General features: G+C 39.7%; 1 protein-coding gene across 1 annotated transcript in view; it reads left to right on the top strand.

The window, feature by feature from the left end:
* The first annotated feature begins 15510 nt into the window (after window positions 1-15510).
* The window catches only part of auts2a (activator of transcription and developmental regulator AUTS2 a), a 44958-nt gene continuing 32954 nt past the window's right edge, over window positions 15511-27514 (top strand). Inside the window, exon 1 of the mRNA XM_081353895.1 lies at window positions 15511-15555. The gene's annotated coding sequence lies outside the window, so the exon portion shown is untranslated. The remainder of the gene's footprint in view (window positions 15556-27514) is intronic.

Raw genomic sequence — 27514 nt, 5'->3', positions numbered from 1 at the left:
GCCTTGTGGATGAATTAGTAATGCTAAAAGAAACCGTGTTATCTTTTAAATGCAGTTCACGCCGCTCAGTCTGGTTAATATAGTTAGCTGCTCAATTTTTTATGGTTGTGCCAAGTGTAACCTTCGATTTAACAAGAGCTGTTAATCCTGGGAGCTCTAAATAGTCTTTTTGATGCGTTGGAACTCGATGTTTGCTGCGTAACTTCTGAAAAATGCATCAGGAAAGGAGCGGGGGGAATCAGACACGGCCAAGTGAACAAAGCAACACCACGGAAAAGTGAGAAAAAAATGACAATGTTGTTTTGACACCACAGTTCCCACCGCAGGGCCCGTGAGGATACACAGCGGTGCTGCTGGGAAGAACAGACAGTGGCTCTGTGTGTGTAAAAGAGAATATGTGTGTGTGTATTATAGATATCTTTTTTTATATGCAGTAGAAAATTATTCTTAAGTTGATCTATTAACATTTAAAAGTGTATTGTGATTATTCCATCAATGACTAGCAATGTTCCTTTATGTTTTATTTTTAGTGAATCGATAAAAAAGTGCACGCAATAAAGTCTTGATTCCTACACTCTAAAAACTGCTGGGTTAAAAAATAACCCAACCTTAACCACACGGCTGGGTCACTATTGGACAGAACACGCGCTGGGTTGGTTTGACCCAAGTGCTGGGTTTTACCATTTAACCCATATTTCTGGGTCATTCATTTGACCCAACCAGTGGGTGAAATTAACCCTCTTGCTGGGTTAAGTCTTACTCATGTGCTGGGTTATTTCTTGTCTCATTGCCTTAATAAAATTAGAAACAAATATTTGTTATATTATGAACTAAAATAATTATTATCTCTGTAATACAATAAACCAGAGAGGCCACTGTATGATTTAAATCTCATTTTTTTTATTTTATACATTTCTTTAATACTTTTCTTTATCGAATACAAATGTTAATCAATGTCAAAGGTCTGACATGTCCCCCTCATTTCATCCCTGAGGCACAGAATGTGCAGCAATTCACCAGTCATCTCATTTTGTAAATATTCAACCATGTTGATCCTCACCTGTTGATCACACAAGTCAAGTCATCTTTATTTATATAGCGCTTTTTACAATACAGATTGTATCAAAGCAGCTTCATAGTGATACTGTAACATGAATATAATACAACAAAGTTTGTTTCTAGAAGAATATTGCATCATCATCCACCTTAAGTAAGGCAGATCAATAATATCGTTGAATATTAAATGTCCCCAACTAGCAAGCCAAAAGCCAAGGCAACAGTGGCAAGGAACCAAAACTCCATCAGTGACAGAATGGAGAAAAAAACCTTGGGAGAAACCAGTCTCAGTCGCTCAGTTCTCCTCTGGCCAACGAGCGAACAGTGTATGATTATGATCCAGGCAGCATTACAGGTCAGAAGTCAGATTGAATAAGAACATTCAGAATATTTATCCAGTTTCATCTGGTTGGAAGTTGGAGTCATCACACTGGTATGGAGACGAGTTTGTTGAGGATCAGTCATGTCGATGAGGCCTTCACAGGGCTGATGAGGCTGGTCCTTCAGGGATGCGTCATGGATGGGTCCAGGCGCAGGTCCACCTTCTGATCTGGATACGGCCCAGATCCGGCTGACTTCAGTAAACTTTAGAATGAACAGAAAGACAAACATAAGCATAGATGCCATTCTTCTTATTAAATAATGAGTACATCAGGTGTGAAAGCATCCCTGGTTTCAGCTGACCTATGTTAAATGTTGACCTATGTCAAGTTAAGCTTTTTTTGTGGAAGTATCAATTTATTATTGAATATGCAATTAAAATTATTGCAAACATTACCAAATGACCAAATGTGAAAAACAAACAAAATGTGTATTCAGCATTTGCAAACTGAATTATAGTAATAGTAATAAAATAGTAATTTGGACAAATATTATCAACATTAAGGCATTAAAATAAAACATTATTTTATTAAAAGTAAAATATTACTGTAATGTTGAAAGTGTCTTTAACATTAAAACTCACAAACCCACAAAGCTGCTCGTTAATCTCCTGACTGGCAGCGCTGATGATCGCCTCGTTTAGATGTTAACTTACACACAATAAAATGAAAGATGACATGCATCATGGTAGGGTAGGCTATCATGTAAGTTTACATTTTTTAAGTTTTAAATATTGACGATCATTCGTTCAACTAAACGGAAAGCCTATACTTTTCTTCTCAAAACTGGCGCCTGTCCATTTATTTCTCCTTTCCTCAGTCGATGTTTATAAAGATTGCAAGTCATACATTTACTAAAAAAAAAACTAGGCTATATCAAGCTCTTGAAAGCCTTTTTTTGTCAGAAACTATGGTTCGAGACATTACAGAAGACACACGCAGACTGTGCTGGAACTTACCTCAGTCATTTCTTCTGACGAGTATTTCTAAAACTACGCCAGCAGACTTTTCACTCACAACTCACTAGCTAGCCTACATTAGAGACTCATTTCCCGCTGATTTTACGTGCGAGCCCTGTGAGGGAAACTGCGTGTGTGGATTTCATACAAAACGCTTTTCTCACTTTTAAATACAACGTCCACAATGAATAGGCCTACGATAATTACATGATGAATTTAGAATTTAAACTGCATATTTCAAAAAGGCTGCTGACATAGCTGGTTTAATTTCAACTAAGGATTTAACGATGCGGCATATTGTCAAAAATTCTAACCGGCTAGCTGTGGCTAATTAATGTTTCACAGAATAAATACGTTACCCCTCACACTTCCATATCAAAGACTGTATGTTGAACAGTGAAATTAGCTTGCTGCTACCACCACAACTTATTAAAAATATAGGTAAACATCATATTAACTTACCATAAAACACTGCCTGCTCCGAGTGGCGTGCTCCTCGAGTCAGGTCAGAAGTGAAGAATCCAGAAAGTTCCGCAAAGAATGAAAAAAGTAACCAGTTGCTGGGTCAAAATAACCCAACCAGCGGTTTATTTGTGAATGACCCCCTTACAACTCATTTGACCCAGCATGAGCAACCCAATAATGTGTTTACAGTACCCCAAACAACCCAACTTTTTGACCCAGCACAATCAACCCAACAATTTGTTTACAGAAACAACCCAGCATTTTTTTGAGTGTAAATGAGTCAGTTCTTTTTACTGAATCATAAACATACAGTACATCTAAGTAGACCGATTGCCAAACGAATGACTCTCTTAGAGCCATGACAAAGTTAAGAGTTTTATTTTTTGTCTGGATATTAAGAGTGATTTTTGTATTTTCATATTTGTATATTTTTTATATTTACATGGCATTAGTCAATTTCATACATTATACAAATGTGTGAATAACCTTGTTTTTTAATTAGGAGGAGGAAGAGGTTTGTTACTAGACAGTCTTTTGACTGTGAAATCAATAAAATCTTATTTAATTTAAATCTTGATCAAGTGTAAATGATAAAGTTTGATTTTTGTTTTAGTAAGCAGACAAATGAAAAGTAAACTGTTACACTACAAGTTTATGGTTTTAAAGCGGAGAATGGAAAATGGCTTAGACCACCATTATAGACTTGTATAAGCTGCTTCTTTGCTGTGAATCAAATAAACAGTGCGGCTAGTGTTGTTCGATTCCCAAAAAAATCTAAACAAAAACTCTTTTCACTTTATAATTACTTTATACTATTCCCTTTTCTGCTTAAGTATTACTTATTTGCCTTAGCGAACACTAATTAACAGATTTTGAATGTTTGAGAGTTGTTGAACTCAAAGTCTTGAGACCACACAAAGCGTGAATGTCAATCCTGCTTTTTTAATATCCTCAGGGCCCGTGTTTTGAGGTGCCATTTGGTTGTAACTCTCAGTAGAGATCTCTCTCAGCACCTGGAAAAGTAGAGCTTTATTCTGGCACAGATTATGTTTGCTTTATGAGCCGCCATCTGGCTACTGATGGCTGTATGTGTTGTTAGAAGGGTTTGCAGTGGGAGCTGTCAGACATTAAGGTTTTACTTAAAATTGTCTGTGCGTGTGTTCATGTTTTTCCCCCTCAGTGACGCAAAGGTCCAATGGCTTTTTGAAGCTTCAGGATGCTGCCTTATCAACGCACCGAAACTGTTGCCCTCTCTTGTATGTGTTAGTCCAGGTTTAGTGTTCCTCCAGAGATTATCTTTCCCTCACTACAGTTAGATCAGTGTGTGCTGTGAGACTTTAGGGAAGTCAGTGTGTGTAGATAATGTGTTCATTGGTAAATCCTCTTACAGTCTCTCTCACTCTGTTTTTGTGTTTTTCAGTCTTGTGTTGTTAAACAGAGGTCAGACTAAGCCAGGCTGACACGACTGCTGATGATTGAATCTTACAAACACACATTATCCAATTTGCCCACTTCCTTCAGACTTAGATGCTCAGTCAAATAGCCCCACTATTTATTTATTTATTAATTAATTAGATGTTTCCTAGCAAAAAAGGGCCATGTTTATCAATTTATATTAATTTATCTGGATTTACACTATAGCTTTGGAATTTCTTGGTATTATTGCAAATTAACACGGTATTTTTTTTTTCTGGCACATTGACAATACATAACTATAGCTAAAAATAAAAATGTAAATAGCGTCAGTGAAAATGTTGGCAGAGCATGTAATAATCTTCACTAATAGTCCGATCGGACCAAGAGAAAAACTGTACTGTTGAGCCGTGTTTCCCTGACAAAGCCAGCTTTCACACACATTCACACACAGATCAACCTGACAGGAAACTCACCTTCATACGTTTCTACATACATACACATACAAATTACACACATATCATGCCCACATATATTAACACTCTCCCCACATGCTCACACTCTTTCTCACCCATTCAAAGCTGTGCAAATCTATGTAAAAACGAATCAACACCCCTAGACTCACTTTGCGATGTGTGCACATTCTGTACGCGTGCGTGTGGAGTCGAGTGGAATAACTCCATCTTACTGTGAATGTGTGCTTCTCTCCTCTCGGGGCAGAGGCCTCACAAAGTCCACATTTAGCTCGTCAGAGGGATGTAAGTGTGCCGAGAACGTGAGGAATGCCTCCGCCGACTCGACGCGGGTTCAGTACAGGGACTCTCAAAGGCATCTCTATTACAGCTAGACAGGCGGCCCTTATAACACAACACACACAGATATGCATTGCAACCACCTGGAAATCTACTCTACAAATCAGGCCACACAGGAGATTGAGCGTAAACATACAAACACACACTCTGAAAGGATTCATTTAGAGGAGATTTAACATGATATAGTGGCTCTAATGCTTTTGAACACAACTTTATTAAACAGTTCCGGCTCTATCTGATTGGACGAGCCACATTCAAAGCCTGCGTTAAAGGGAAAGTTCACCCAAAAATGAAAATTCTGTCATCATTTACTCACCCTCAAGTTGTTCCAAACCTGAACACAGAAGAATATATTTTGAAGAATATGGGTAACCAAACACTTTGGCCCCCATTGACTTCCATAGATGCAAAGAAAAAATATTATGCAGTCAATGGTGCCACACAACTGTTTGGTTACTTAATAATAATTTTATAGTGGTTGACTAATTTGTTTGTGTTTTAATGGCCAGATGATTTACATAAAGCAAGGTGGATGGTGAGGCAGGCAAGACATTTTTATAATGTTACTAAAGTGATACTTTTCTGTAAATGTACAAATGTAATTATTTGATTTTTGAAAAAAAATTGGCTATGGTAAAATCACTGTAATGCCTTTTATCTTCAGTAAACTTCCGTTACATTATTTTTTGTACAGCCTAGAGCAGAAAATCTAATGGTTAAAATCCAGAGTGTGATACTGTATGTTGTATCACATCTGCTTGTGTAGGCAGCTCGGCACACTCGAGATAAGACAGCGATTAGCGCTCCTCCTGATAACAACATGTGTTAATCAGTGCAGACATCTCGTATCTGTTGTGTGTTTGCGGGCTCTGATACACCTCTCTTATCAGTAATTGTTTTAATTGGCGTGTGCGGTTAATGAGATGCTGTCACAGATAAGGCCAGGGCAGATTGTAGGCGAGGGCCGTGACTTGCCACCGCCGGCCCTCTTTGAAGGGGAGATAATGAAAGGCCACAAACAAGGGGAGGGGCCAGAGCTGAGCATGAAATATTTAAATCCAGACAGCTTCAAAGTAGATCCTCATGTGCCATTGTCTTGACTTCATCTTCATCGCCTTGTTGCATTACACACTCGCACGCAAGCGTTCGTGTCATCCTAAGGGTTATAGAGATGATTCCATTCTTCCCATCACTCCCTCTTTGTTCATTCTCCCCCATCATTCCTCTCGTTCGTTCTGTCGTGTACTTCTGTTACCTGCAGGGAAATCAAAGCTCTCTGTCTTTCTCTCCCACAAGATTTCTGACATGTTAAAGCTTTCTGTCACACAGGGGAGGCACACCTCCTCTCGATCTCTCCGTGTCTCTGCCCCCCAGCAGGGTAGCAGCCAGAGAGAGAACAAGGACCTTATTTAGCTGGGCTCTCCCTGTGAAACGCAATTAGAAACCCCTCCAGGGCTGGTGGGGGCATGGGGTGAGATGCAGTTAGAGAGACGGAGAGGAGGAAAGAGACCTCCCTCGCTGCCTGTCAGCCTGCTGGTGTTTGAAGTCTTGAGGCCATCTCTGATCCCCAGAGAGCCAGTCATCAGACGCCCACTTTGTAGCATTTCAAACCAATGAAGCCTGGAGTGAGTCAGTCGAGGCGGGCCGGGGGTGGGGGCTGCGCACTGGGGCTGACAGAGAGGTCCTGACAGGGCGTTTGAGAGACCTAGTCCTCCCCCCACTGCCCGCATGTTTCTGCTGTCATCCAGAGCGCTTTGGGCCCCAGCGATCTATGGCAGGTCAGACAGATTTTGATGGCACGCTTCCTGGTTATTTCCTGCCGTGATTTACCTTAAAGTCACAGCGGGATTCTCTGTCTTGCTCGCCCTCCCTCTGTGCCTGTCTCTCATGATCCCTTTATTTTGCTTTCTCTCTGTCTATCTCTGTCCTGTGCTCTGTATCTCTTCCTGTATTTCATTCATTCAAAAAGGGATGTAATATTAGCGGCCCTTATCTCACTAATAAATAAAAGCAATCTTGGAAAGTCTTCTTATCTTTTCAAATGTTTATGAAAGACATCTCTTATGCTCGCCGAGGCTGCATTTATTTGATCAAAAATTCAGCAAAAACAGTAATAGTTACGATTTAAAATAACTGTTTTGTATTTGAATATATTTGAAACTGTAATTTATTCCTATAATGGCAAAGCTGAATTTTCAGCATCATTACTCCAGTTTTCAGTGTCACATGATCCTTCAGAAATCATTCTAATATGCTGATTTGGTGCTCAGGAAACATTTCTTATCATTATCAATGTTGAAATCAGTTGTGCTGTTTAATGTTTTTGTGGAAACTGAGATGCATTTTTTTTCATTATTCTTTGATGAATAGAATTTACTTGAAATAGAAATCTTTTGTAACGTTATACGTCTTTACTGTCATTTTTGATCAATTTCGTATGTCCTTGTTAATTAAAGATATTAATTTCTTTAAAAGAAACTATTACTGACCCCTAACATAATTTCCTTCTTTTTTATAGCCAGTTTGAGTCCATTAGACAGGGGTATTAATAAGGGATCTGAACCAAAATGGCCACAAACCAGATCAGTGTGATGGTTTCACTGTTTTTAGCTCTGAGCAGTTACACCCTAATGATACTGAGGAGGAATTAGATTTTTAAAATTGCGCATATTATGACATAATGTTTTGCTTATGTGTGTTTCCATGTGCGTTATTACTTTACATAACTAAATAATAACCATATGGCACAGGTTTATTTGAATGAATAAATCCTGGATGTGTTTAAACACTATTATTATTATTTTTGCATTCATGCATGCATTGGTTTTTCTGCAGATTTTTATGGCTGTTTTGTGTGACTGACTGCTCTGAGATGACTCTTGGCGCAGTGACCTGTACTCTCAGTCATGCCTGTAATTTGGACCAAAAGGGCCCTCTGCTTTTCTCTCCTTTCCTTCCCGCTGAAAATATGTTGAGTGAACGACAGACGAAAACATATTAAGGGTGTAACCAGAGCATTTGAGACAGGAGGGATAAACCAATTTTCCTGTCCACTTTTTTTTTTTTACGACGGCTAGACCTGCACTGGTGCTTATCAGCCAACTGGCTTGACTCTGGCCCGTGTCATTATGGGCTTCCAGATGGTGATAATGTTGAACATTGTACTGCGCATACCATTTGCCTGCTCTAAACCGCCTTTTGACTGAGGGAGATAGTATCTAGACAAACTGATAATACTTCAGTTACACACTCACTCTCTTTTTTTCCCGCTGGGTAAGCTAAGTGCGTGCGTTTCCTGGACCTGTGTGAAACGATACACGTTGTGAGGGTCATATCACAAAGCGCGGAAGCAGAAGATAATTTAGTCTGAATAGACAGCTTGCTTTTAAAATTCCTAATGTCTCGGTGGAACTGATGGACGTCTCGTACTCCCCCCTCCCCCTTTTTTCTTCTTGCTCACATATGTTCATCTAACTTGTATCTAACTTTATCCATTCTCTTGATACGTCCAATTGTCAGTATAATTTTAAAAAAATCCCTGAATGAGTGTTGCACGTCACATATTTGTGTGTTACTACAGGCTGTGTACGTGTACATCTTCCCCCTACTGTTATGTGCTATGTGCTGTGTGAATGACAGATTAATATGGATGGTAGGGAATCTGAGGAAGGAAGAGAGAGCGGCTGTCAGCGCGCTGTGTTTGGGGAGGAGGGAGATTAGAGGAGCTGTCATAGGCTGCGTTGAGCGGTCTCACGCAGATAAGTCTCAGCAGCGAAAAGTGTTGTACCACTGCCTGTAAACAGGGAGCGAGAGATGGAAGATTATCTGGAGTTTTGCGTTTAGAGTTTTGTGTGTGCGCGGCTCAAGGTTCACCTGTTTTGTTGACTGTTCCAACTTCAAATTCGGTCCATTCAAATTCATTTGTATAAATTTGTTAAGTGGTTTGAAGCCAACAAAAGGTGTTGCTGTTGCAGTACAACACGCGTACCTGTACATACACTGTCCTATTATTTCTTCTAGTGAACAGTGCAGCGCTTAGCAGATTGCAGACAGTGGCTGCCGGTGGAACCGGAGGAGCCTTATCGCTCTGGATTTTTGTTTGTGGAAAAGAACCGAGGAAAGCAGATCGCTCCATCTTTGCATCTGTGTCCGCAGCTCTTTTGTCTTGTGAAAAACCTCTCCCCTCCTCTGGGCTAGCATTGTCGATCTGGTGTTTTACACACCACTAATACCATCCCGAAGGCCTCCCAGATGAGCTGGTCAATGTTCCCTCCTGACTGGCGAAGTTTTAAGTGTCACTAGAAATGGACCTTTCTTTTGAGTGTCTCTCAAAGGCTCCAGCTGAAAAGAGCACAGAGAGAATACAAGAGAGGAGATTACAGACAAGGGCCGGTCAGAGCTACCCTATTTAACACATTATATCCAATCCCCTCAGGTTACACTTATGCACAGCAATATTTTAAAAGGGAACGAGAGAGAATGAGAATGAGAGATTGCTTTCGTAATAGCTGTAGAGACCATAACAGAGTACCGATCTCTTGTGATTGCAATCTAGCACCGAGTTCCTATGAAATTAAACCATGCGTTTTGAGAGGGAAAGAAAGCAGGGAAGGGAATGGGAGGGAGGTATAAAGGAGAAAGGCAAAATGCAGCTCTGGTTACTTTGAAGCAGAGGATAAAGGCCAGAAAAAGGAATAAAATATGACAAAACGACAGCAGAAAGGGCTTATGGTCTATAGGCGGAATTTTACAGGCACAGACAGCAATTACTGGCATGCATAGCATAACTCTCGATATTAATGTTTGATCTCCTATTCCACTTTTCTGGCAAGCTTCACCAAGTGCTTTTCCATACCCCACTGCCACTTTAAATTAGTTTCTTGGCAACTCTGCGACATGTTCTCTCGCTGCATTTCCTTCCATTTCTCTCTCTCTCTCTCTCTCTCTCTCTCTCTCTCTCTCTCTCTCCCTGCTTTCTGTAGTCTGTCAGCGTTTCATTTGAATTAAAAATAATCTGCGCTGAGAGATCCGGACGTTGATTGTGGAGCGGAGAGCGGTAATCACAGGCTTGAGGTTTCGCTCAAATCTGATGATAGGCATTTAGGAAAGCGAGCTCTGATTTTGGGGACGAAGGCTGCTTTGGTGCACCTCATCCAAACCCTTACATGCTCCATATGTAATCATAATGTAATCATATCTATTTAATCAAATATAGATGAAAAAGGGCCCTTTTTTATAGCCAAACCAATTTTGCCACGGTTACATCCAAATAAAAATATACTATACGGTTTAGAAAAAAATGACAAGCATAATATATTATGTAGTAAATGTGAACCTCAAATGAAAAAAAGAAAGAAAGAATATTATTATGATACATGGATCTGTTTACATTTTGAATAAAATTTAAAATGTTTCCTGTTACAATTTTGTCCTGGCATATTTGTTGCAACTGCAATTAAAGTGCTTAAAAGGCTCAGTAGAACTCATTGCTTGAACATGTATCCATAATATTTACCAATGATGTTTCCTTGAAACTCTCAAGGGTTTTTGATAGTGGCCCTGCGCTGACCACCTGATCCTGGGCCTGGGAGCAGGGGGCCCTAAGCAGCACTAAACCTGTCCTCCACAGACTGCACTTAGCTCATTTAGAGTCTGATAGACCTAATAAGCTTCAGCTGCCTCTGTATTCTGAAAGTCTGTGGGCTAAACCTAGGGTGTTTCTCAATATGCGTAATTCAGCGATCTTGCGTCCTTGTGTTCTCGTTTTACGTCATCACAACCGTCGAAGTTCAGACCCAATTCTCAAGAACGCAAGTACAGAGGACGCATGAAAGAACCCGGATGTGTTCTTGATACCGAGGATGCATCGAATGCAGACTTGAGCTAGTACTCGCCTGGTGTCCCAGAAGTCATTGCGGCCGGTTCCGAGTTCGTTCTTCCAAGGAAGCTTGGCAAGACCGGTCTCCACGAGAACACAAGTCCGTTCTCTGCGTTCTTGGAATTGAGAAACAGCCCAGATTACCTCAGGCTTGTTGTGACAGAAATTAGCAGAGGGCAAAAATGTGTGAGGGGAAGTATTTTAAAAGCCTACCCCCTCCTCTCCCTTGAGTGGCATTGACTTCTCTCTGATCCCATGGGATCACCGCATTTCATTTCTTTGTTATTGTCAGTTTATCCATATGATGAATAAATAGTCCCTTTCACACATGCAGTCTTTACTGGTAAATTACCAGTAAATTACTGCTAAGAGATCATGTGTGATCATGAGATCACATACAGTACCTGTTCAAAAATACCGGTAAATTGGTTCTGGCAATTTACCAGTATAAGGAAAGTTGTAACATTACCAGTAAATTACCATTATGATGCTGTATGTGAATGTAGAATGAAGATTACCGGTATGAGCACGTATGAAGTCAGAACGCGCTGACGTAAGAAGTCTGCTTCGGGCCAATCATAAAATTAGTATGGAGATGACGTGATTAGTCCGTGCTGTTTACGGTAACCGCCGCTGCTTTTCAATAGTTTTTTATGTAAATCTATGCACTGGATGGATATCTTTGACCGTTTCGCCACATCTTGCAGCTTTTTCAACGTGACCAAGCCTTCTTTTCCATCAATCAGCGCTGCGGCTCTGTAGTTGGATACTATTGTGCGCATCTCGTATTTTTAACAGCAAAAAAGCGTTCTGTTTGATCATCCCCTTATGCCTGTCACTCAAATGTAAAAATTTGATAATAAACAGATATTGAAACTGAAGCGCTTCTCCTCGTGCGGGCGAATGAAGATAATGCCGCGGCGTTTAAAGATAATTTCCAATGACTGACATCACAGAATTGACTGGTATTTTGGTGCCGAAATTCATTCTGGTAATTCTACGGTAATTTACCGCGATTGCTGCATGGAAGGCGATTGCTTACTGTGAGAAGGATGACAAAAAAACTCTAAATATAATAATAATAAATTAATAATAATGTAATAATAATAATTTTTAAATAATCAAAATATTTTTTTCATAATATTACATTTATTTTTTGCAATTTTGAGGTATTATTCTAAGTTCAGTTTTAACACAAAATATTAGTTTTGTTTTTTATTGTATTTTATTTTGCAATTCTGAGATATTGTTTTAATAATACTTTCAAATATTAATATTTTTATTTCTTTTGACTTATTATTATTATTATTTGTTTGTTGTTGCAATAAATAAAAATAATTATAATAATTTTTATTATTAAAAGTTTTAATTTGTGCAAATAATATAATAATACTTTGCTTTTCCAGCAATGTTGGTCACAAACAATAAAACTTAATTTTAACTCACACAGAAAAAAAATAAAGGCATGTCTGTTGTTTGGTTGAGGCAGATGTTGGAAGTTGAGTGCATGTGGTGTTGTATTGATGGAGCGCCTGGCTCAAAGGAGAAGGGGTGAGAGATATAGAAAAGAAAAGATAAACATCCAGCAATAAGCTGACTCATTCTCTTACTCTGTTGGGGGCAGTCAAGGTCAGAGGTCACTGCAATGCGAGTCCCTTGTTAATCCATTGACCCGCAGTGCAGAGGGTTAATACTGGTTTGCTAAGCCACGGGACCCCAAATCAGTCAGATTAAGGAGATTTTCTAGGAATGTCCGGCTTTATCTAAAGATTGCTGGATTGTTTGGGTTTGAGTGGCCATGGATTGAGGTTTAGTGGAATTAGATCTTCAGGCTTTTCCTCAAACCCTGGGGGAAGGAGGTAAATATTACACCACGGTTTGGAAACACAAATTAGGATCGGTCTTAGCGTATAATTGCTAAAGACGTGGTTGATCAGTTTAGTCTTTAATTATTTTTCCTGGTGTTAAATATCCCTCCATGTTAGTCCCAACAACACACCGTGCAGCTTGCCATCTTGTTATTTTCTAAAGGTGTTGTCACATTTATTGTTGCTTGGCAAAAATTTGTGGGCAAAATCCTGTCATTTCAACAAGAATTCATGTTATCTGGAATTTCACATAAAGGCAAAGTTTTTTATGTTTCAAATTCACCATGTTGACCACCAGAACACTGCTTGGTTTGAAGGTGACTGTTAGGTGTGCGGTTTTCTACACTATTGATAGTGGACAATGGACCTTTTTCTCAGCGAAATTGCAGCAAATATGCTGCATCTTTATAAATACTAAACTTTTGAACAGCTGTAAATTTGCACATCTTTGCCCCCTGCTAATTATTCAGCAGGGCAAATGGTGCTTTTCTGGGTCAGCCTGGGTGATTTTAACCCCAATGAAGGAAGGCTGTGGCTGAGGGAACCAGAGAGGTGTGTGCTGCTCATGAAGAGAGTCTCTGTCTCCCTCCCCTTCACAGTAGCTGCACCCTACTGGGAAATTCATTAGTAGCTGACATCATCCTCACTCCGGCCAGAGAGTGAAAGAATATCATTCTATCCCAGTTCCCTCCTCCTCCTGCTCCTGCTCCCCCCCCCACCACCACCACCACCTCTCTCTCTCTCTCTCTCTCTCTCTCTCTCTCTCTCTCTCTCTCTCTCTCTCTCTCTCTCTCTTTCTTGGTCGCGCCATCTCCTGTTTGCACTTAGGACTCCGCTACCAGTAGCTCTCATTGAGCACCGTACACACACGCCCGCGCGCGCTCTCACACCCATCGTCTGTCCGGTGAAGCTGAGCGGAGGAAGCACGCTCCGTGTGTGCGAGGCAGAAAGAAGCAGGGGGTAGAAGCTGAATGAAGTCAGGTTAGAATCAGGAAGTGGGAGGACTCCGTCGCGCTGTGGGTCAATGAGAGAGTTTGTATGGATACAGGCAGCACTTGCGCGAGGAACGGGAGCCAGCGACAGGACACGAGCTTGAAACCAGCGACGATTTCGAAGAAAGGAAGCGGCGGTTGGGGGTTTTTGGTGCGGTTTTACTCCACCCAAATCTCCATATAGGAGGAAAATACTGTACGCTTTGTTGGATTTTCTAGCTCTGCACGAGCGCACGGGAGTGAGGCGCGCGGATGGTTTGTCACTGAGCGCGCCCCTGACACAAAAGCACATAAGCGGCAGCTTCCGTGAAGCAACGGTTGGCGAGGATTTCAAACGGCCAATTCGCGCGAAGGGGGCGAACTGAAGGATTTCTCCACTTCTCTGCGCTCTTGGGTACCAGACACATGTCTGTCTTTGTCCGGGAGGCTCTCTCGCTTTGAGCTCTGGATGTTTTTCTTCTTCTTCTTCTTCCCTTGGAAAAGGCTTCTTATTTTGCATGGCTGTCATTCTCTCAAAGGGAGCGAGAGGAATTCGCCGCCTGTTTATGGATTACATTGTTTGACAAGCAGAATGTGAAACGGCGTATTTACTAAACCTACTAAAAGTGATTTCTTGACTTATTTTCCTCCGTGCCAACCTCGCCACATTAAAAGGTACACCGCACCTTCATATTCCTCAAAAAACTGTCGATTAACGTTACCACAATGTCATTTGACGTTTTATGGGAATTTTAAAGCAGTTTCAGTGGATTATTACTCGATGGCTGGAGGATTGGGAGCGCTGTTTTCTTGTCGTTGATTGTGAATAATTGTAGTTGAAATCTCTGCAGTGAATGTTGCCAGATGTTTTTTGGTTGTGGTTTGAATAAAAAAAAATACTCGCGGTCACGCGAACGCATCGTTATGTGGAAATCTCTGACGTCATGTGTTAATGAATGCATATCACCTTGTTATTATTATAATAATTATTATTGACATTTTTAGATCTTTAAATGACCTTAACATTTTATTTACACAGCTAATTTTAAATGTAGCCTACTTAAAATGTGCACATATTTGGGAGGGTTGTCGTAACTTGTCAGTATCGTTTTTGCCTCGAGCTGGTTATGGATATAACGTTAGTGTTGCTAAACCTGTCAGAATAATTGTCTTCAAATGAGCTGTTTTGTGTTCAATGTGTATCCAATGAAAGACGTAGGCTACAAGGTGTCTCTTTGCAAGTTAACTTGCACGCAAAACATTTTCTGTGTTATTGTCTTGGTTAATAATTGCAAAATTGTTTAAAAAGTGCACATATCATTTCCTCTCGAATGGCTGAGTGGAGAGCCAGGTCAGACGCTAATGGTGGACTGCAATGGTTCTATCTTTGTTGCTGGTTAACCAATTGAATTAGCCGATGCCCCTTTGACACCACATTGTCACTTAAATAGGCGTTCATTACCTAAATGCTGTGTAAATTGCAATGCTGGATGTTTGCACAATAACATGGCAATGTTAATGCGTTCAACCCGTTTCAAGTGCAGCGCATCGTTTGGCGCATGGAGCCACAGTGCCATCCAGTGGCCGCTCTGGGAAGAGACTGAATTTTTGCGCTCATTAGTGCTGCGCTACCTTTGATGATGAAGCCCACCTGCTTAGTTCTGAAGCAGATGTACTGACTCTCTTTTTGTCGCTCTCTCTCAGGGCTCAGATGCCAGCTCAGAGAAACTCTTCAGCACAGCTGCAGTTAAAGGTATGGTGGTCTTTCTTTATTCCATACTGCCAACATGCTTGTTATTGATTGTGTAAATTGCAGTTCTGTAATAGTGAAATTGCTGTTGACAGATTATTATGCCTGTCCCATGGAGGCACATACTCCAAATGATTGTTGTTTTATGTAAAATTAAATTTTAAAGATGTCATTTTAATATTATAATCTCCAAAAAATCAACATTATAATATGTGAGAAATAACCCAGTCTTTACAATACTGTTTTATAATGTAGGTATTGTATGAGTTCTGGAACCAGCTTGCAGTTTTTGATGTGTAACAAGACAAACTAGAATCCCTCACATTATTCCAGACAACCTTATTTACCAATATCGCATTCCGATTACGTTTAATATGTTTTGCTTTCTGGGGCGGCATGGGAAATAGCGCATTTCCTCGAGGCCGACTGCGATTCCATTGACAGACACAGTGTGTTATATTCGTGCTTTCTCACAGCGTATGGGCTGAGAGAAATCCATCTGAGCCACTCTGTTAAACAGATCCCAATGTGCTGCTGAGTGATGAATGAGAAAATCCATTTCAGGCGCGCAGCATGTGTAAACGCCACACACTGGGTCCCATGTGCAGCGGCGTCTGGCTTCTGTTATGGAAATTGATTAGTTGTGAAATGCTAAATAAAGGTGCTGGATCTGCGGCACAGACGGTAGTAGAAGAAGCAATTCTGCCCTGCTGCTGGCTTGATACTCCGTGTGTGTGATATTGTTTGTCGTGTCTATTTTAAAAGCCTGCTTTGTATTTATACATTGAGGAGCTGCGATGTGCACACTGTCTGTTCTTTGTGTGTATGTAAACGTCCCGCCATGTGCGTAGGAAGTTTGTTCGTGTTGAGACTGCGGTAAGAACGTGCAAGTCAAAGGATCCGAGGAATTGGGAGCGGAGTCAGTTGAGTTGTTTTTAAAACCTCAGTGTCTTTAGACAGCAGGAGCCCATCAGCACACTGCTAATTTGCTCTTAAAGCCTTTGGAATTTGAGCTCCCCCATTTTACAAACCCCAGGCAGGCCAACATAATGGAGCCCAGCCTTGTGAATCCACATTCCTCTGTAATGGTGCGTTACTAGGATGGAGAGCATGATGGGTGGGGTGGGGAGGGGGGCGACGGAGGCTGGAAAGAGATCTGACCCCGGGGAGGACGTGAGAGAGGACGACTGATTGATGCCGACAAGCCTTTTTCCTCCTTTTCCCCCTTGCTTCACTCCCTCGGGACCCCGAACACATTTCCCACATTCTGCTCTTTGAAGGCCTTTAGAGGTTTGATTTGTGTGGTTCAGAGGGGTGCTGAATTGCGACCCTTTTTTTCCGGAAAGGCTTTCCCTCCTGGAGACGCCTCTCCGTGGCCATTACGACCCCTCTGAAAGGATTAAAACTCTCTTTATGCGCCTTAAACAAACACATGCCCGCCTCCTCTGCTTCTGAAAAGCTGGCGCTTGGGAAACAGTACACAAATATGCTTTCTCTTCTCACTGACTGCCAGGCCACTTCGTCTCCCTCCAGACTCTATTTCCATTTAAATGTGTCTTTTCTCTGTATTTTCCCTCTCTTCTTCACGTCCCCTTGTCCCCTTCTCGCCTTGCCATATGCAAATCTTTTCAGTGGCAGAAGGGATGGAGAAAAGAGGATCGTCCTCCAAAGCACAGGTGTTAATGAACTGTGGTATTTTTATTGGAGGGTTTTAGGATGATAAAGACGCTGAGTGTACACAGGACGGACGCTGCTCTCTGTTACAGAGGATTATCCGTCACTCAGACTCATAACCCTTATAAACAAAAGAAGAAAGAGAACGCAGGACTGAAGAGCAGAGAGACAGGCAACAGAAAAGATGTCAATATTTGCCTGGAGCCTATCGAGAGAGACTCTCTGTTGTTTTTCACACTCAGGTGTTTGACGCTCACATTCAACAGCTAGATGAGACGGAACCGTCACCTCTGAGGGGAAATATATAGATCAAACTCCACAAGAGCAAAGCAAAACTGATCTTAGATCATTTATTGGTCTGTAGGCCATTTTGAAAGCTGGAGAGGGAAGGTGATAAAAAGTTGTTGGAGGCAGAGGATCGAGAAGCGAGTTGCATGCATCAGACTTGATATGCTAACTACTAGGTCATGGCCCTGACAAAATATCTTAGAGTTGATCTTGTTCTGCTTAATTTGTGTGACTTGTAAGTTTCAGGAAGTCTGATTGCATAGATTCCCACTTAACATGTTCTTTAGCCAAATTAGACCCTATTCTCTGCTCTCCTATTTTCTCCTCTTCTTCTCTCCCTCCTGATGTTTTGTGTAATTGTTGCTTGTTTTATTTTTTTTCTCTCCTCATTGCTCCATCTCTCAATCCTATTAAGCAGAATCATTAAATGTTCGACTTAATTACTGTCTCTCTTACATAGCCTGCAGGTGGCTGCCAACCAGCCTGCCTCAATTAGTGTATTCATCACCCTCGTCTTGTGTTTCTAAGAAGCCTTTTTGCTCGATTTCCGATCAAGTTAGAGTGAAAACGGCCATGTTAAGGTACTTCAAATGAACTGTGACCAGTTAACTACTACTTTTCAGATTCTGAGACTTTATAGCAGTATTTATGTATATTTGATGTCTTTTGCAATTACATTGTTCCCTCCATGCTGTTCAAAATGGGACCAAACTTACAAACATACTTTTTTACACAAGTCCATTTTTTTTTTTTTTTTTTTCATTTTAATTATTTTTCTGTCATTTTCTCAAGATCACAAGAAAAATAAGTCAGGACCTTTAGAAAATGACAAAAAAAATGCAAAGCTTCTGTGAGATTCCAATTTGGTGGTGTTATGAATTTAAAGGAGAACTCCGGTCAATTTTAACATTGAGCTCATTTTTTTGTACATTTGGAGTGCTGTCAATACAGAGAACAACGACAAAAATCGGTGTTGCCTACACCGAGTTATTCTATTTTTAAAATTTGCACCCTATTGACTTCAATGGGGCAAGTAGTAAGCCTGCTTTTTAGCCTCTTAACATCCTTGATGTGTCATTACAAGTGCACAGAAAATGTGAGTGATTCCTTCTGAGTGAACACGAGTGAATCTGACTGCAGTAGATGTTAGAGATATTAATAAAAATGAAGTTAATTCAGCCAGCGCTCATACCTCTGTTTACATCCTGTTTTCGGTGGAAGGCCATAGTAATCGATTGTCGAGTTCACGCGCGTGATCATAGGCACTAAACCTATGCGCGTGAACTCGACAGTCAATTACTATGGCCTTCCACCGAAAACAGGATGTAAACAGAGGTATGAGCGCTGGCTGAATTAACTTCATTTTTATTAATATCTCTAACATCTACTGCAGTCAGATTCACCGTGTTCACTCAGAAGGAATCACTCACATTTTCTGTGCACTTGTAATGACACATCAAGGATGTTAAGAGCCTAAAAGCAGGTTTAGTACTTGCCCTATTGAAGTCAATAGGGTGCAAATTTTAAAAATAGAATAACTCGGTGTAGGCAACACCGATTTTTGTCGTTGTTCTCTGTATTGACAGTAGGGGTGGGGAAAAAAATCGATTCTTCGATGCATCGCGATGCGGACGAGGACGATTATGAATCGATTCACAAATGTCAAAAAATCGATTTTCTAAAAAAAAAAATATATATATATATATATTTTTCTAATAACGTAATATTGACGGAACGCAAAAGGCGGAACTATAAGCGGACGTGCAGTGCGCGGACAGTCTGTGGCGTGCCGCGTGCCGCGTGCACATAACAGAGTCGCGCACATACATAATAGACTCGGCTGAGCGCCAAATTCGAACGGCACCTTCTTCGTTAAAAGCTAACGTATGTAAAATTGGCAATTTCATTGTTACCTATTTAGTATTTTTGTATGAGAGCTGCTTTCTGTATTGTTTAGTTTTCACATCAGTAACTTACACTGTGTAAACCGATCTGTTATACTGCAATATGTGCAATTTCAGTCACAAAAAGTTACATTTTGACTGTGCCCTCTGCAGATGTTCATTCACTTTTTTTGTATAAGCTGTTTTTGATTGTAGTATACAGCAAACATTTCAAGTCATAACTTTTTATTATTTAGTTGTGTATAAGAGTGGCTTTGTATGTTACTAATTGAAGCTACAGTAAGTTCAAAAATGTTCATTTTGTCTTCTTAATGATTAAATTGGACAATTTTCTGGTGTTCAGGTGGAGAAAAAACTTTTTCTTTACCTTGACATGTTTCGACTGCAACCTGCAGTCTTCCTCCACCTGAACACCTTGTCTTTCTAGAAGAAAATTGTCCAATTTCTACAGTATGTTGGTTCTGATCTACTTCCTAAAGGAAATAAGCCTTTCATTAATTTGTTATTGTTTAGTTCAACTTGATGAGTCACAACACAATGTGATGTATTAATTTCTGTGTTCTACAGAACATAAGCTATACAAATAATTCTGAAGTTATAACTACACGACACAGAAAGTGCTTTGAGTTGTTGTTACTCAATAAAAGAGTTAAGTAATTCAGCCGCTGACTTTTTTTAATACTGCAATCACTTTGTAGTGTATTTTCGTTTACTGTTGTGAAATGGAAAATCAATAATCGCTAATCGAGAATCGTTAATAATCGAAAATCGACTGTAATCGAATCGGGACTTCAATAATCGTAATCGAATCGAATCGGGAAATCAGACAGATTAATCACCCCTAATTGACAGCACTCCAAATGTACAAAAAAATGAGCTCAATGTTAAAATTGACCGGAGTTCTCCTTTAAGATTAAATTAAATAAAAAATTATCTTGGAGTTTTCTTCAAGTTCACACAATGTCTGTGGTGCACGTCTAATGCACATTGTAATATTTATGTATGTTTAGTGGTTTGGTTGCTTGTAAATAAAAATAACAACCTGGTCAGTTATCTCTTACAGTAATATGTGAATGAGCACTGTACAGCTCAGACAGGCTCAATCAACGACACATGCAAGCATGCAGGTAGCTGAGCGTTCATCTGAAGAGCAGGACTCCGGTGAGGCCTTGTGTGGATGGTGTAATTTCTCCGACAATGACATTGTCGAGAGATTGAAAAAGAGGGGAATAGAGGCTGAAGAGAAGGAATGAAGAGGTGGAGAGATGAAGTTTGAGGCAGATGAGAGTTGTTAAGAGCTGGATGGATGGATGTGGAGTGCTCTTGAGATAGCGGAGCACTCGCTGAGTGCTGTAGTCTCACAAATGTCTGAAGCTTCAGGAGTGTATGTGTGTTAGTATGAATGTTTGCATTTTCATGTGCTTGACACTGGCATTAAAGGCTCAACTTAAGGTTCATAGGAACAGTAAATAACTAGAATAACAAAGTGCTGTAAACTGTAAAAGCATTTGTGTTTGTTTACAAAATTAATTAAAATAATATAACAATAACAATATAACATAAAAAAATAAGTTTGAAACACCAGGCATCATAATGGACTTTTTTTGTACAGCTAAAATAACTGGAAGCGGTTGACACTGGAAGCCTTGCACTTAAAGTTAAAAATGGCTCGTGTGGTAGAAATAAGCTGGATAAAATAGATAGTTTTAACTCTAAAATCTGATTGGACGGGGCACATTTAAGCCATTAAATAAACAGGACATGATCCCTACACAAAACCATTGTAAAATGTATACACATCAGTGTCTGCAATTTTTTTTTTTTTTACTCAGAAAGTTGTGTTCATGTATTGATCTTGTGCCATTTTGTTATTCTAAAGTCTACACTGCAAATGAGCTTCTCTTTAAGCATTACAAGCGATGATTGCATTTTATTATTTACAAAGCTGTTCTCAGTCAGCTCGACTATGCTTCCTCAAGCTGAGCTAGAAGTTTATCTGCATTTCGACTCGACATATCTCTATGGATATGGCATCATAGTTTGTATAGAGACAGGCAGTAATTTATGGCTCTGTGAAAGTGTGTTTGATGAGAGATGGGCTGTAATTCACAGCACACTGCATTTGTAGTCTGCAGTGATGTCTCATCCCCTGACACACAAACACACAGAGGTTAACACCATGGCCATCATCCTGATTTACTGCCCAAGGCCAGCAAACAATAGCACCACCCACTCTCACAGCCTGCCCAGTGATGCATGAGTGTGTGTGGATGTCTTTATGTATGAGGAAGCATTGTTGTATGACCATATGAATATTGTTTTTCCAGTAGGCTTGCTATAAGTGGTTTTCCTGCCATGGGGGAAACAAGAGTTTTTTTAAAACAGCTTTAAGTAGAGCCGCACACTAACGGAGCTGAGAGGAGAGGTGGGGATGCCGTGAAACTGGTGATGAATTAGAAGTCAGACACTCGTTTAACGCTATCCATCATCTCAGTCCATCCCGCCTGTAGTCATAACACAGCCATGACTGCACTCCTACACTCTCTCAATTTGTCCCTCTCTCTCTCAAAGAGGTCATTCCGAGGTTGTTCCCAAACCCCAAAAGTTGAAGGACTAAAGTAAATCCATTCATCTTGGTGACTGGAGGAGGATGCAGAGAGAGAGGAAAAAAGAAATGCCAGGGAGACAAGTCATTGTGTAAACATTACTATATCCGAAATGTCACAATAAACGCGGAGAGTCTGGAAGCCATCAAGCTAAATGAAAGTTATGTGCAAACATTAAAATGGGCTGCTCTCCAGAGATAAACGTAGAGCCTACTACTTAGGGGCATACGGCAACTGCTAGCAACACTTTTGGACTTCTTTTTTCACGTGACGTCTCATCAGAGAGGAACTGAGCAAAGTTTTTTGAATCACTCAGTAGCGTCATAGGTCACCTTTGTGGTTTGGAATATAGTCTAAATGTAAACTCTAAATGTGGGAGATTAATTCTAGTTCAGATGCCATGATGAGCTCAGCTATGTTAGAGTGCATACAAAGACAGTCTATAATTTTCATTCTCATTGAGTTTGCTTGAGTCAAAAAGATTTTAAGTGTTGCAAATATCATCTTTTTGTACCGCAGCCACAACTCTTTGGAATTCTATTCCCCAACACATCCGCGACCTTTCATCATTACACGATTTCAAAACCCACCTTAAAACATATCTTTTTGCTACTTGTTTCCCTGACCCCTGACTCTATGATCTGATTTTTATGTATATGTACCTCTGTCTATTATGTTATCCATCTCAGTTTATTTGTATCGTTTCTATGTCTTGTTTCTATGTCATGTTTATTTGTACTTTATTGTAAAGCGACCAGTTTTCTGAAAGGCGCTAGCCTATATAAAATAAACATATGATTATTATTTATTATTATTGCAATTCTATTTAATGACATAGTGTGTTTTTTCAGAAGCCACTCTGAGATTATTTATCAATTATATGCCACTGTTCAAAAGTTTGGGGTCAATAAAATTAGGTTAAAAAATTAAATAAAAATTAATTAATACTTATTCAGCAAGAATGCATTTATTGATCAAAAGCGACAGTAAAGATTTACAATGTTACAAAAAAACCTATTTCAAATAAACCTGAAAAAGTTGTATCGCAGTTTCCACAAAAACTGTTTTCAACATTTATAATAATACGAAACGTTTCTTGAGCAACAAATCAGCAATTAGAATGATTTCTGAAGGATCATTTGACACTGAAGACTGGAGTAATAATGCTGAAAATTCAGCTTTGCAATCACAGGAATAATTTACATTTTTTTAATATATTCAGTGGAAAACTTATTTTAAATCATGATATTTTACAGTATTACTTTTTGATCAAATAAATACAACCCTGGTGAACCTACCACAAACTTTTGAATGTTAGTGTATTTGTGTGTGTTTATGCTTTTTTCCAGAACGTATTTCACAATGCATTGGCAATTCAAAGTGGACTTATGTTCGTTGTCTGTGCTTAATCTGAAAAGTCTGTGTATGTAAAAGATCTGCTGGTCTTACCACCTGCATTGTCCTTGATAGACGGTGGTTGACTGACACGAATGAGTGACTGAAAGCAGAAGTGAAAAGGCTCCCTGTGGTTGTAACCCTGCCTTACACCTGTGATGACATCACCTTGTAGCTCCCATTCCTTCTGTTTGGACAAGATGAACATTTATTTTATTTTCTCTCCCCTCTGTTTCTTTCCCTCTTGCTCCCTTTTTTTCATCTTTTCCAAGGTCTGTCATATAATTTTGTCCAATTATGCATGTGGCATTTCAAGGTCTGTTGTAACAGAGCGATTCGTAAGCGGAGCTCCCGACAAGGTGTGTGTTTGTATATGTGCTTAAGTAGGCTATATTTTAACAAAAACCTCAAAGAATCATTAATTAATCTGGAAAGCCAGTACTCTTATGGAAGAGGTGCACAAAATCTGCAACACATTCTCCAGATTATATTAAACTTCCTGAATTTTGTAAAGTTAACGCCCCTGCCTTCAAGGTCACAGATCAGTTAAGATAAAGGTAAAGTTTCAGTTGGAGGAAATGATCCTGTATCAGCTAATTCACATAGTCTATGTTCAGTTCACCCAGCACCTCAACAAGTCTTTGCACATCTGCAGATGTATGTTTGTGTGTTTGATGGTCTTCTTGCCTGGCTGTGAATGAGTAAATAAATGTAATCCCCTCAAGTTGTTTCTCAATACTCCACTGGAAAATGTATTAAAATGCCAGCCCATGTGTTTAACCAATGCAAGATTAGACCTACGGCTTAAGTTGTCAGACCAAGACTTTGCTTAGCATAACCTTATAATGTTGGGAAATCATTAGTGTTTTCTAAGGTCCAGCTGCTTGAAGAGATGGTTTAATTGCCTGTCTAATTGCTCTGTCATCACAGATTGTAACACATCTTAGATTTGCAGATTTAAGTCCAGAGACCAGTTAGTAGGCGTTTTGTGCTGAAGTCTCTGATTTGAAGTCGTATAGACACAACTGTGCCATTAAGACTGAAAGAGGAGCTGTTGCAGCTGTATGAAGTTCAGGAGGTAAAGCAGTTTTCCAGCATAGCTGCTAGATGTTTTTTCTATAGATGAGCACCAGCCTGAAGTAGGATCAAGCTGGTCAGGAACTGTGACCTATAAAAAGAGAGAGTGAGAGAGAAATACCTTCTGGACACCCATGGTGGTAGCCAAGGATAGACACTTTGACTGACCACCTTCTGGGTGGGATAACTGCCTCACTGCCACCCCTGTGGTCCCTCGGGGAAGAGAGCTCCTCACTCAAATAGTAAACACTGAAACGCTCAGTTGGATAGCGGGGGGTTGAGGCACAGCTGGTGAACAGACTGAGTTCAGAATGTGAGCTCATATCTAGGAAAAGCAGAGTATTAATTGCTCCCTGAAGAATGTATGCTTCCTAACTCAAGGCAAGCCTCCCTCCATCTCCCAGCATTTCTTCTGCTGACTCTCACTCATACCTATCCAGGGTAAAAATAAACACCTTTTGCCCTGTAGGCCAGGATTAGGAACACCTCTCCTCATCCCGGTCGCTCTCTGTTTCCATCACTTCTGCTAAATTCTCTGTTGAAATGTTAGTCAGAAGTCTCAGAGCTCCCCATTTGAGCCAATCACTCAATCCATGACTGTCCTTCAGAGCAGTGTTTATGTGCCAAGATGGAGAACTTGCATGTATATAACTTAAAGAAATACTGTGCCCAGAAATGTTTACATACCACGAAATCAACAATATAGTAAAATCTCTAATGATGGTCGTGGTTAAATCTCTCCCGGTTAGAGAGATTTATCGGTCTGCCGATTTTATCGGCCGATATGATTTTTTTTTTTTTTTTACAGAACATATAATACGGATAAAATGCTTGTAAATTGTTTAACTACATAGTTTGTCCAGCAGAGTGAGTTCCATTGTTTGCTAATGGTGACCCATGTCACTGTCGTGACACCAGCCGACCCTTTCACTTCAGTAATGAGGTCTCTTCTTCAGACAAGGTGTAAGATGCACACACATTAGCTTCTACTCCACTGACAAGGAATAAAACATGGCTAGTTAGCTAATGTAGCAAACAAGTAGACTATGATAAGCTAGTTGTGAGAGTAAAAGACGGGGACATTGTTTATAGCATTGCGTCTCACCAGGTGACAACGTAGCGTTAAAACACAAACAGACTGCACTGGTAACTAGTTAGCAACTTACCTTTAAGACACCGCTTGACTGCTTGTCTGCTGCTGCCTGAACAAGTCACCGGATGCGAGCAACAAAAGACAGTTGAACCCATTAATCAGTGATGTTGTCCACACTGGATGCGGAGCGACAAATCTCGGGACAGTAAGCTAATGCCTCGTTCTGCTTTGTAACGGGCGCATTGCCGCGTCCAGAGTAAACAGCAGTTGGGACGCGAGCGACAACAACCGCGTCCGGTGTACACAGTCAGCCCATTCTGCCTATAACACTACGTTGCAACATCAAGCAATATTCCAGTAATGTATTATAATTATAGCACTTGCATAATGAGTAGTTTCACGTTTAGTAATTTTGCTGACGACTAACTTATTTAAAATATTATTTAAGTAAAGGTACTGTACATATGTAATTAAATTTGTTTTCATTATGGTATTATTACTTTTACTTTATTAAAAAGATCTGAGAACTTCCTCCACTGGTAGAGACTAGAGGAATTAAGACTAATAATAGAAGATAACAAGGTTTTGCCAGTGACACTTTTGATATATTTATTGATATAAGTTATTTTTTTATTTAACATGACTAAATAAAAAGACAAAGTCATTAGTGAAGATTATGCAAAAGTATTTAGAATATAATATAGAATATAATATGCAATGCAAACTAGTTTGGTTACAGCTCAAATGTATCATTCGCATTCTATCATTAACCCTGCCTCCATTACATATATCACACAAGTGTTTGATCACCACATTTGAGTGATCATTGCAAAAAATGTGTTTATATATATTCTGTTTATGTATACTGTATTCTATATACAGTACCAGTCAAAAGTTTGTACACATGAATGGGAAAGTGTGTCCAAACTGGTACTGTACTATAATATACAGGTACACATAAATACTATTGCTACTGTATTATAATATACACATAAATAATATCGGCCGATATATCGATATCTGGCTTTTTTTTACTCCCTAATATCGGTATCAGCCCCAAAAAAATCCATGTCGGTCATGGTATATGTAATGATCACGAAATATTTTAGCTGCTGGTATTGGTGAGCTACTTCACTGTAAAAAGTCATTTAATGCTTTGGAATACAGGAGAATATAGCAGAATGGCTTGCTTCCCACAAATGAAAAGTTGTTTTCTAAAGAGGAATGATCAGATTTTCAACAAGAAAATGCTCCTGCCCAAATTGTAAAGACAACTAAGAAGCGGCTTGAGAACAAGTCCATAAGGCTCATGTTTTGGCCTGGTTAGAGTCCAGATTTGAACCCTTTAGTGATTATTTTAGTCTCACGTTAAACTCAAACGAACTGGGTGACATTTTTCAACTACTCGTGCACTGTTTGAAGCCATTAACATTGAGTGGAACAACACTGACTCTTCTTCCTGTAAAAGGCTGTCTGCAAGTTGGGTTACTTTATCTACAGTATTTGTGTAAATCTTGCTAATTTCCTGACTAGTGATTTGTTATTAAAATGGTTAAGACAATTGAAATGCCACTAAATATTTTGCCATTTTTGGCTTGCCACTTTTTTTACCTTACCTGATACATACCCCAATTAATCGATATCAAAATCAGATCAAATTGTGAAATTTGTGTCAATACCTTGCCCTAGTGTGGACCAATGTATAATTATCATTATTTTTTATAGTTATCATTCTTGGTGTGAACAAGCCTATAGCCTTGTTAGAACCTAAGAACCTTTTAAAAATAAAAAATATTAATCATTATGTTTCTCACATCATTAACTTAGCAATATGCTAATTAAATTATTATTATTATTTTCAATTATTAGAAAGCATTTCTGATTGATTATTTTGCTGGCACAATATTGTTTCTAGCTTACCTTTG

Source organism: Scardinius erythrophthalmus (genome assembly GCF_964197995.2).
Source record: "Scardinius erythrophthalmus genome assembly, chromosome: 23".
Classification (NCBI taxonomy): Eukaryota; Metazoa; Chordata; class Actinopteri; order Cypriniformes; family Leuciscidae; genus Scardinius; species Scardinius erythrophthalmus.
This window is presented reverse-complemented; position numbering and strand designations above follow the sequence as displayed.